Source organism: Rhodnius prolixus, unplaced genomic scaffold (assembly GCF_049639745.1).
Source record: "Rhodnius prolixus isolate KJV_2025 unplaced genomic scaffold, Rpr scaffold_7, whole genome shotgun sequence".
Taxonomy (NCBI): domain Eukaryota; kingdom Metazoa; phylum Arthropoda; class Insecta; order Hemiptera; family Reduviidae; genus Rhodnius; species Rhodnius prolixus.
In genome coordinates, this window is record NW_027411582.1 from 29,000,122 (window position 1) to 29,009,950 (window position 9,829).

The following is a 9,829-nucleotide window of genomic DNA, read 5'->3' on the forward strand; positions in this document are numbered from 1 at the left end:
ATGTAGGAAGGTTAAGCTTCAACCACCAGAGGTACCGCTGTCAAAAGGAAAAGCTCTCCATTACTACTTATATTTTTGTAACAAATAGAAATTTAGTTTCTCAGCGGTGTAGAACTGAGAGTCACTTTCTTAGAAGTTGGCCGAACTTGTTCCACTATTTCCCTGAATATAGAACTCTTTCTTATTATTACAAGGACAAGAATTAGTCTCTAGTAATAGAGCTAGTTGTAAATAATGTTAATGAATGAGAGAAGCAGCAATCTGAGGAGGTAGCAAGGGAGAATGCAGCACTTATAAAGTAAAGATACTTTCAGTTTTGATGGAGGTTTTAAAGCGTTTATATTGTGGGCAAACTGCAATAAGCACTGTAGAAAACTATCATCTTCTTGTCTGCTTACAGAAGCCCAGATGAAACAGCAGAAGCTAATAGAATGATTTCTTCAGGCCAACCCCCTACTGGATTGTTACTGGACTGGAGTTCATCGGAAATAAATCTTGGAGCTGAAGAATATTGTTGTTGGCTAGCCTGGAATTTTGAAGTGAGAGCGGAAAATCTAGAATTATTTACTGAACGATTAACAAAAATCTTTGCTCCAAAAATATCCAGATATATCGTGAATACTGATTAAGCAATAAATTTTTAATTTAAAAATTATTTGGAATGGTTGATTTTAAATTATTTATAAAATGACTGCATCATTGCCAGTGGGTATTCCAAAAAAAGAAAATCATATTCATATATTTAGTTTTTTAAATCTTGCTTTATTTCAAATTATATGTATAAAGCTTATTACGTCAACATCTTATCAATTATGAAGTTGGACAAGTGTAGCTGTTGAAATCACTTTGTTTCAATCCCTTGCTGGCTAGAGAACTAGTTAATCCGGAAGGAAATGTTGTACTTCTTTTGCGTTGTCCAATCTGATAGTTATCTGAAATAAAAAAAACAGTCATCAAAGTAAAAGTATTGAAAATTAAAATTATTAAATATTATTTATCAGAATATTGTTCAGCGTTTTTGTTGACTGATTCATTAATCCAACAGGAAGAAATAATATTGCCAATTTTAGTCATTATTTCTATATTTGTCAAGCTTTCAACTTAGTGGCTAGGTCATCTTTAGGGCTTGTGCTATTGACAATTACAATATTTTTTTACATTGTTTTATGTAAATTTGGTGTGCCACTGTCCTGGCTCTTATCTAATGTGTTTATAATGAGTAAATTTATGTAATATTAGCGAGGATTGAATAAAATATTGAGATTCCGAGTTAAAAGAGATACGATTGATCAGAAATATGGATTGCATGAACGATTTCCTTTTAACATTTTTAGACCAAGAACATAGAAACAGACATGCATACATTTCTGTCAATGAAAAGTATCCCTGAATGAGTAATTTTATTGCAGGAAATTCTCTTGGAGCTAACTAATTTCGAAGTTGGAGCTACTTGAAAACTGGCCTAGCCATTTCCCCTCACCCAAATTTAAGCAATTGAGTTTTATTGCAATTACTTTTTTGTAATTCTTCTCAACCACTTATAGGCGTGGGTTGAAATATGGCGAATAAAAACTCAACGCAAATGAAAATATATACTATATACAGCTCGACCGATATTCAGTCTTCCATGCTTTCCATCCTTCAGTGCATATCTATTGTTCTGGAATCCCCGAAATTCCTTAGACATTGGAGATGGAGCCCTCAAACTAGACTGAAAAGACGCGAATTTAAAAGCGACGTAATCTGCACGAAAGAAGCTCAAAGTTCAACTTAAATAACAAAATTGTTTTTTGACTACTGTTATTTCGACCTATTCGGTCATACACCATCGAAGTAAGAGAATCAATTACACGTTCAAACACTCGTCGCATCCTGTCCTTGCAGTCAAAGATCCTTCTGAAAACTTAAATCTCCGTTAGCGCGCATGAAAAGTCCTTTTTGTCGAGGATGAGCGAAAACTAATAGCCTGAAAATTCCATTTCTCTACAAATTCAATCCTTTAATCGAACATCCTTTCTCTTATTCAATACCCGGTAATTTCTTAAGGTGGTTGATGAGAAGATGTCCTCGTAAACTAATATTATTGCCTTGACAGAAGTAGTTTCTATGTTAATTGGCGGGTGGGTCACAATATTCGCCGTCTTCACAATTCTGCAGCTCAAATATTACGTAGCTATTTTGCCGTTCTTATTTGTTGCCACAATACTCGCAGCAGCATCAATTTCAATATAAGATACTCACTAGGAAGTCTTGTTTTTGGAGCTCCCTAAACACCCACAATATTTCTCGCTCATGGGTTGAACGTTTTTAGTTTCTGAACGTTTTTAGAATCAGAACGTAGCGTAAAAACAAGAAAGGCTGAGGAGTGTTTTTTGTCCTCAGAAACTGCATGAGATAAAGCAATCTATATACCCAATAGCGGTCATTTTTACAAGCACAAACTCTCTCTACTGTTACTGTTGCAGAATAAAATTAACTTTTATGCCCAGAAAAATCGATGAAGTTTATATTTTAATTAAATTGTACTATTTCTTTGATACGGCAATATTTGTATTTCTAACCTTCATGGTTTTAAAGAAGAGAATAGGTAATTTAATTTTAATTGACTGAATGATGCTGTAATTAAAAAAAAAACCTTCATTACCTTTAGTAGGGCCTTCATGTGAGCCACACCTGTACACCAGAACGTAGTTATCATAGTCTGTTGCAAGCACTGATACATATGAGGTGAATTTTTTTTCTGTAATTGAAAACAACTGGTAAATCTTAAGCATTGTGGAAATAAATACATATGGGATTTGTAAACAAATTAGGACCATAATACTAAGTAATAATATTCTATACCAAGTTATTAATACGTATACTTATCCTGGTACCAATTATAAATATACAGGGTGATCCATTTAAAACGCACCAATCGCTAATAACTTTTTAGGAAAGCGGAAATCCGGAAAAACCCATTAAATAAACTATATGCTTTTTTTTTGGTCTAGTTTTCAAACTTTCCACCCCCGATGCTCTATCTTCATTTTTGGGGGAGTTACGGGCAAAAACCTGGTTAGGGTTTCATAAGGACCGCTGGTTTTGGCAATGATTATGAAAACTACATAAAAAATTGAGAAAAATGATGTTGACCCCGTTTCGATATCTCTAATATTTTCAATAATTATTTTTCATATGATTAGGGTAAGAATATCTTGCCAGGGTGTTGGCCTAGTGGTTGAGAAAGTGGATTTGAAAGTGGGAGACCCCCAGTTCGAATCCCGCGTTTGCAGTCTTTCATAATACTTAATACATCATAATACTTTTTTAAATAAAATGTTGTCATACGCGGGATTCCATTTGGGGATCTTCCAATTTGCAAAGCCACGCTCTTGACCACTAGACCAACACCTGCCTCTCCCTGGAAAGTTTGAAAACTAGACCAAAAAAAAAGCATATAGTTTACTTCCTGGGTTTTTTCGAAATTCCGCTTTCCTGAAAAGTTATTGGCGATTGGTGCGATTTAAATAGATCATCCTGTATAAGGGGGGGATGAGAAGTGAGAGAATAGATGATATGGGAGATGGTTTTCCAGACTAACTGAATTAGCCATGATTCTGTAATGATGAGCGGTATTATTTTTAGCGCAACCATGTCCTAGCAAGCTATGCGCTTTCAACGTAAAGCCTTGATGAGCGGTAATGTCTTTAAAGCGCGATAGGGAAATAGTAAAGATTATTATTAAAATTTCCATTGGTTTTATTATGCAAATGAATTAAAGGGTCTAAATATTATAATTAAGGAATGTTTTTACTTCAAATTTCATGTACCCCAGATAGTGACTTACATTAAACAGAAAGTGGTCCTTCATGACTATATTATATGAACGACTCCATAAATTTTAGGGCTTCTAATTAACTAAATTTACAAAAGAAAAGTTATTTCATTCCATAATTGTTGTGCGTGATTTAGAAGATTAAACCACTGAAATGCCACAAATCCTTTCACTCACATAAAACTGTTATAATGTTCAAATATTTAAAGTACAATTCGTTATGGACACGTACACATTTTGAGGCAACAACATTTTGAGCCAGTAAAATTATCTTCGCATTGTGCGATGGTTCGTCTGTTATCACCATGACTTTGATTGGTTGTTACTGTCAATACTGTAGAAAATGGTCCTAAGTAATGATAATTACATCTAGTTCTCGAAGTCTAACTCTAGGGCTTAGGAGTTGCTGGGAATCTATTAAAGATGAATAATTTATTTTCTGAATTATATGTGTATCTAGACTACGTTCATTATAAACGTACTACTGCCCTGTAAATATTTATAAAAACAGAGATGATAAATAAGCCCATCATGTTAAAGATTGTACTGTTTTACTGATAATTATTGTGTATGTTTTAATTGAGTATTGTGTATGTTTTAATAATTATTAAAACAAACTGTGAATTTAAAATATTTTAGTTTCTTAATCTGTTTAAGGTTTTAAAATTAGAGAGGAGCAAAGAAATTAATGGTTCCTCTACTTTACTTTTTTCAGGCCGCATTGTTTAATGCGTTTTACTTAGATAAAGTAAACTTACGTCCCATCTGGCAATTAAATTTGGTGAATCTCGCACCTGTTACTTTCTCTAACTTGCAACCGACTTGCTGCCCACTGTAAAATAAAAAAATATGTTAGAGTAACCAATAAAAGATAAGCTTAAACTTTTTTTTAAGTTATTTAAAAAAAATAGAATAAAATCTGCCATTGGCGACTAGAGCCATTTTTAGTGTCTGCTGGTCTCCGGAGAGTTTTCGCATTACCGAAAACCTGTCTATCGCCATACAGAAAACTGTAAGAAACCTCTAGGAAAGAACAAAAATCATAGACCGGCTGCTGGATACGAATCTCGTGACTCCCTGAACGAATCCAGCGCGCTAAAAACTGAGCCAACCCCTACACTAATAGATAAATATTAAAATGAAATATTTTTCCAAATTTTGGAACTAATTATCAAACACTAATATTTTTTCGTTTTTTTAATTAAAACTTACGATTAAGTAATTGTTACGTACATATTAAATGTACTTATGCAGTACAATTAATTTAAAATGGGTGTGTGTTAAAATTGTATCGTACATATGCATTCTAAATAACTGGTCAATCACGGGAGATTGTCGATTATCTATTTTATATGGGATATCTTTTCATGAGATAGTCAGGTTCATTTCTGAAGTATGGCAAAGGGTGAAGGTCGTGTTTCTTCCTAAAGGTGGGAGATTAGGGGACCAAACCGCAGTAATTCTGGCCGATTAGTCTGTCATCCTTTCTACTCAAAACATTGGAAAGGCTTTTAGACAGACATATTGGGGAAGAAATCCTAGGAATTCAACCCCTCAGTGATCGTCAATGTGCCTATCAGGCAGACAAGACTGTGGACCTTGCGTTGGATGATTTTAAAAGGCTCCTTCAGAAGTCCCAAGAGAACAAAGAATTTGCAATGGCCGCGTTTTCAGACATACAAGGGGCGTTTAACAATGTCTCGGCTAAGTCGTTAATTGATGCCCTGTCAAGGAGAGGCTTGGCGCCAACTATCTGTCAGTGGATTAAGTCTACCCCATAGGCCGCATTGTTATGGCCACATTAGACAATTGTTCGGTAGAGGACAGGGTGGCATGGGGTTGCCCGCAGGGGGGAGTTTGTGTTCCCTTCTGTGGACGATTTTGGTTGATGCCACTTAGTGAAAATGACGACGGAGAGTTTCTACTGCTTGGTTTTTGCTGATGACCTGGCAGTGGTTGTTAAAGGACGATTCGCTTATACGGTTTCGGAGCGCCTGCGGAGGACGCTTAATATTGTGAATAGATGGAGCAGGGCGGAAGGTCTCTCCATCAATCTTCATAAGACTAGGGTTGTCCCTTTCACAAGGAGGAAGAATCTGAGTGAACTGGAGCAACCAATTTTGGGGGGAGTTACTATCCCTTTGTCCATGGAGGCCAAGTATCTTGGGGTTATCTTTGATAAAAAGTGGAATTCAATTACATAGAATTCACACCTAAATATGATTTCCCACAAGGCTAAGGTTGGCCCGGAGCCCTGTTTTGGGGTTTCGAAATGCGGTAAGTCTGCGGCCATTAACTTATACCGCAGTATTAACCCGTCCAGGCCGTGGCGCTATATGGATAATTGTAGGCCTATTAACTGGCCAGAAAACACATGCGTCGCATGGGCCTACAAGATGATAGCCTCTGTAGTTTCTGTCAGGAGGAGGAGGAGGGAAACGACACTGCACGTGTTGGATCAGTGTGAGGGGCTTGTATGGTTAAGGGAGTTACTTCACTGGAGGAAAAACCAAGGCCTGAGTGCTTTACAAAGGAGTCGGTCTCCAGAATTAAGAGTCTGATTAAAAGGACAGGTCTGGAGGGCGAGCTCTAAAGTCGGGGAGCCACAATAGATCCAAAGGGGTTGCAGTGTCGTAGGCCTTGAGGCCGCCCTAACTTAATCTAATCTAATCTAATCAGATGGTGGCAAAAAAAAGCCTAACGTTGATCGGGCTAGACGTCACTGTTATTTACAAATACATTTCCAATTTCCCTTTATAAAAGATCGCCTTAGAGAAATAAAGCAACTATGAATCCACATGTATTGATTCAACAAAAGACATTCTTAAAGAGGACAGTAAATTACATGCTTGCAAAATAGTTGAAATCTTCGATGTTCCTGCTAAATATTTACAATTATTACTGTTTTAAAGAAATTTTTATACCATTTTAGTAATGCAATTTTCTGGCATTGGTAGCATTGGACAGAAAGGCATTTTGTTATTTTTTTAAAAATAACATTTGGTCCATTCAGAAATTTCCAAAAATAAAAAAATTGACATTTTTGATAACTGAAATGCTTACTTTAATGTAAATGTAAGATCGTCTCCCTTCACTGTAAAGGTCTCGCAGGTTTTCGCAGTAGTTACTCTAAGTTTGGCATGAGTCAGATGCCACTGGCCTTTGAAAAACTAATTGAACAAAAAACAATCCAAAATGAAATCAGTATTATATCAGATAATGTTTTTTATAAGTTCATATGGGAGCATAGCTAACATGTTTGTATCAAACAATTTGATTTTTTTTTTGTAATTTTAACAATTTCATTGACGGCCTCGAGTTTTGAATGTGATAATGGAGGCCGCTAGTCCCTGAATAAATAGATCAATACTGTCCATCATCTAAAATACAAAATTTTGGCAGTTTCTATACATTACTGTAGTGATGGTCATCATTCAATAATTGAAATAAAATTATCTGAGCATGCGTGGATATGAGAGAAAAGATTCAAACGTTTTTTAGTCACCCACTGTACAATTTCAGGTATTTAAGAATGATTACGTTACAATGATTTTTGAAGTTGTCAGTAAAACCTGGAATATTTCAGTTTGGTTTTATATCCAACATCCGATCTCTTACTTCGGAAGGAAGTTTTACCTGACTCTATAATTTCACAACAAAAACAAATTTTGTGATTAATGCTACTTTTTGTCTTTTTTTTCTAATTCAGAAAGTATGCTGTCTGTAACTAATGACAGCTCTCTAATTCTACACTGACATTCAAGCAACCTGATCCTCTCAAGCAGAACTACTGTTAAACGCAATTACAGTCTATCTGCAATCTTAATTACATGTTATTTGTTTAAAAATAATATTTAATATTACGTACTTTATCAAAATTAAAGTTTGATACAGCCTTATTGTGTACATCTGCACATCCACTTGGCATTTTAGGTACATTTGCACCAACAACACACGCCACTAATCCCAAAAATAATGCTGCATTTATCCTGTAAAAGAAAATAAACAAATTATAATAAAATAATAAAAACAATACATGATTCTGATTTCTACTTTTTTCATTTGAAGGAACATAAAGTAGTGCTACAATAAGCCTCAATAAAATTACATAATTGGTCACTTTTAAACGAACTGAGGCTATAAGCATCAATATCAGTTCTCTGCACAGTTTCAACGACGAGACGATTAATTCACCATAGTGACGTAAAATTAGCAAGTTTTTAATTTCAGCAGAGTGAGCTTGCCAAGTTTTCACGGGTTATAATTGGAAAATACTTTAATAATCCTCAGAATGTTCTCCCACAATTAGTGGTGAGTAGACCCACAGCTTCCCTTGATGTTCTTTGGAGTATAATATAGGCCATCTTAGACAATGGTTGAATCTTTTTCGTTCAAGCAAGCATAGTCTTGATTCGGCTGGTTAGATTTTTTATCTAAATAAATGTGTGTGACTACGCCGAAGATTTCTAAATAGCACGACCATTGACATAATGCCGAAGTCTATGAACTACACTTCATGTACGAGAATTCAAAACCTGCCGGATTAGTACGTTTTAAAACTTCAAAAAGTGCAACAAGAAAATTTGTAACAAAATCTACATTTAATCTATAAATAGGCGCCACGGTAGCCGAGCGGTTAGAGGCGAGACCTGCGAAGCTAATGCATGCATTATGGTACTGGGTTCGATTCCCGGTCTTTAGGCCTTGGATTTTATTTAATGGTTAATAAAGAGAAATTCAGTAAAGTATGTTTGCTAGTCACCTCCGTCCACGACACCTAATTGGTAGCTGGACGTCGTTAAGTCCCGCCTGAAAAAAATAATCTATAAAATCCTCACTCACCAACATTAGATTAAAAAAAAGATCCCGCCATATTTGTAAGTTTTATCAGAATTTCGTCATTTAGAGAGCGTGTTTTAGAAGTAACAAATTACTTGTACTAAATTTAAAACTTTTAATGTTCATTAAATGAATCTTAAATTAAAAGAATTTAAATAAATAGGAATTAAATATAAGGATTACCTTTCCTTCCACTACCCGGGCGAATAGCGTATTTTTCCCTGACGGTACAGAAATTAGTAATAAGATTGGGATTGCGCTATTATATGGCTTATGTGTGTATTATTCTCAAATATGGCATCAGAAGCTAGATTAGATATTGAGCATTCTGCTACTCGGCTGAATTAGTTGCAGAAAAATACATTCGTACATAGTTGGAAAACAAATACATTATCCAACCTTCCTAAGATGGCTGGCATCATATATTTGATTTTATCGCAAATTAAATAAAACTTTTCCAAAGTAATCAATGTATTAATTTTTACAGCCTAACTCAATAATTATTAATTATATTTTTAAAAAAAATATTGTTAACAATAAAAAGAAATAATGTATATAAAAATTTCTGTGACTTACATTTTCATGATGGCTAAGTATGGAATACTTTTAATAAATTTTATGCCAGTGCAGCAAAATTTATACTAAATCTCCCTCTGACGTAAATGTAGACATTATTTGCATTGCCCCCAGATCACTAAAGTCAATAGACATCTAGCAATTGTGCATCATTGTCAAATTTGAACTCATAACAAAATTATGTTTTAATAACTACGGTGTCCTTAAAAAAAAATGGCTTGTACGCTCGTACATTATTAAATATCTTTAATGCATACATTATATACGTCAAAATAACGCCAATTTTTAAATTTGTGAGAATTTAATTTTAGTTTCCATTCAAACGCTAATGCAAGAATGGCTCGAGACTAATCTATCAATTTGTTAAAATAATTGTAAAGTGTTTAAAGTTTCTTTAAAAGAAAATTAAGATTTTCGGACGTCGTCGTTTTCGTAGGATTGTGGTTCGTGCAAAAATTTCCGCTATTACAGAAATTACTTATTTTTAGGTAAAAAAAATAAAATAATCTCTTAGCTGAGAATCTTTGACTTATTTCGTTTTTTTAATGTTAACAATTTTTTTTTTTTTTTTTATTGACTTTTACAATTTCATTTAAA

The 9,829-nt window shown here is 34.5% G+C and overlaps 1 pseudogene; it reads right to left on the reverse strand.

Annotated features, from left to right (window-relative positions):
• Positions 1-741: 741 nt before the first annotated feature.
• On the reverse strand, positions 742-9,314 carry LOC141447336 (triafestin-1-like; annotated as a pseudogene).
• Positions 9,315-9,829: the final 515 nt, after the last annotated feature.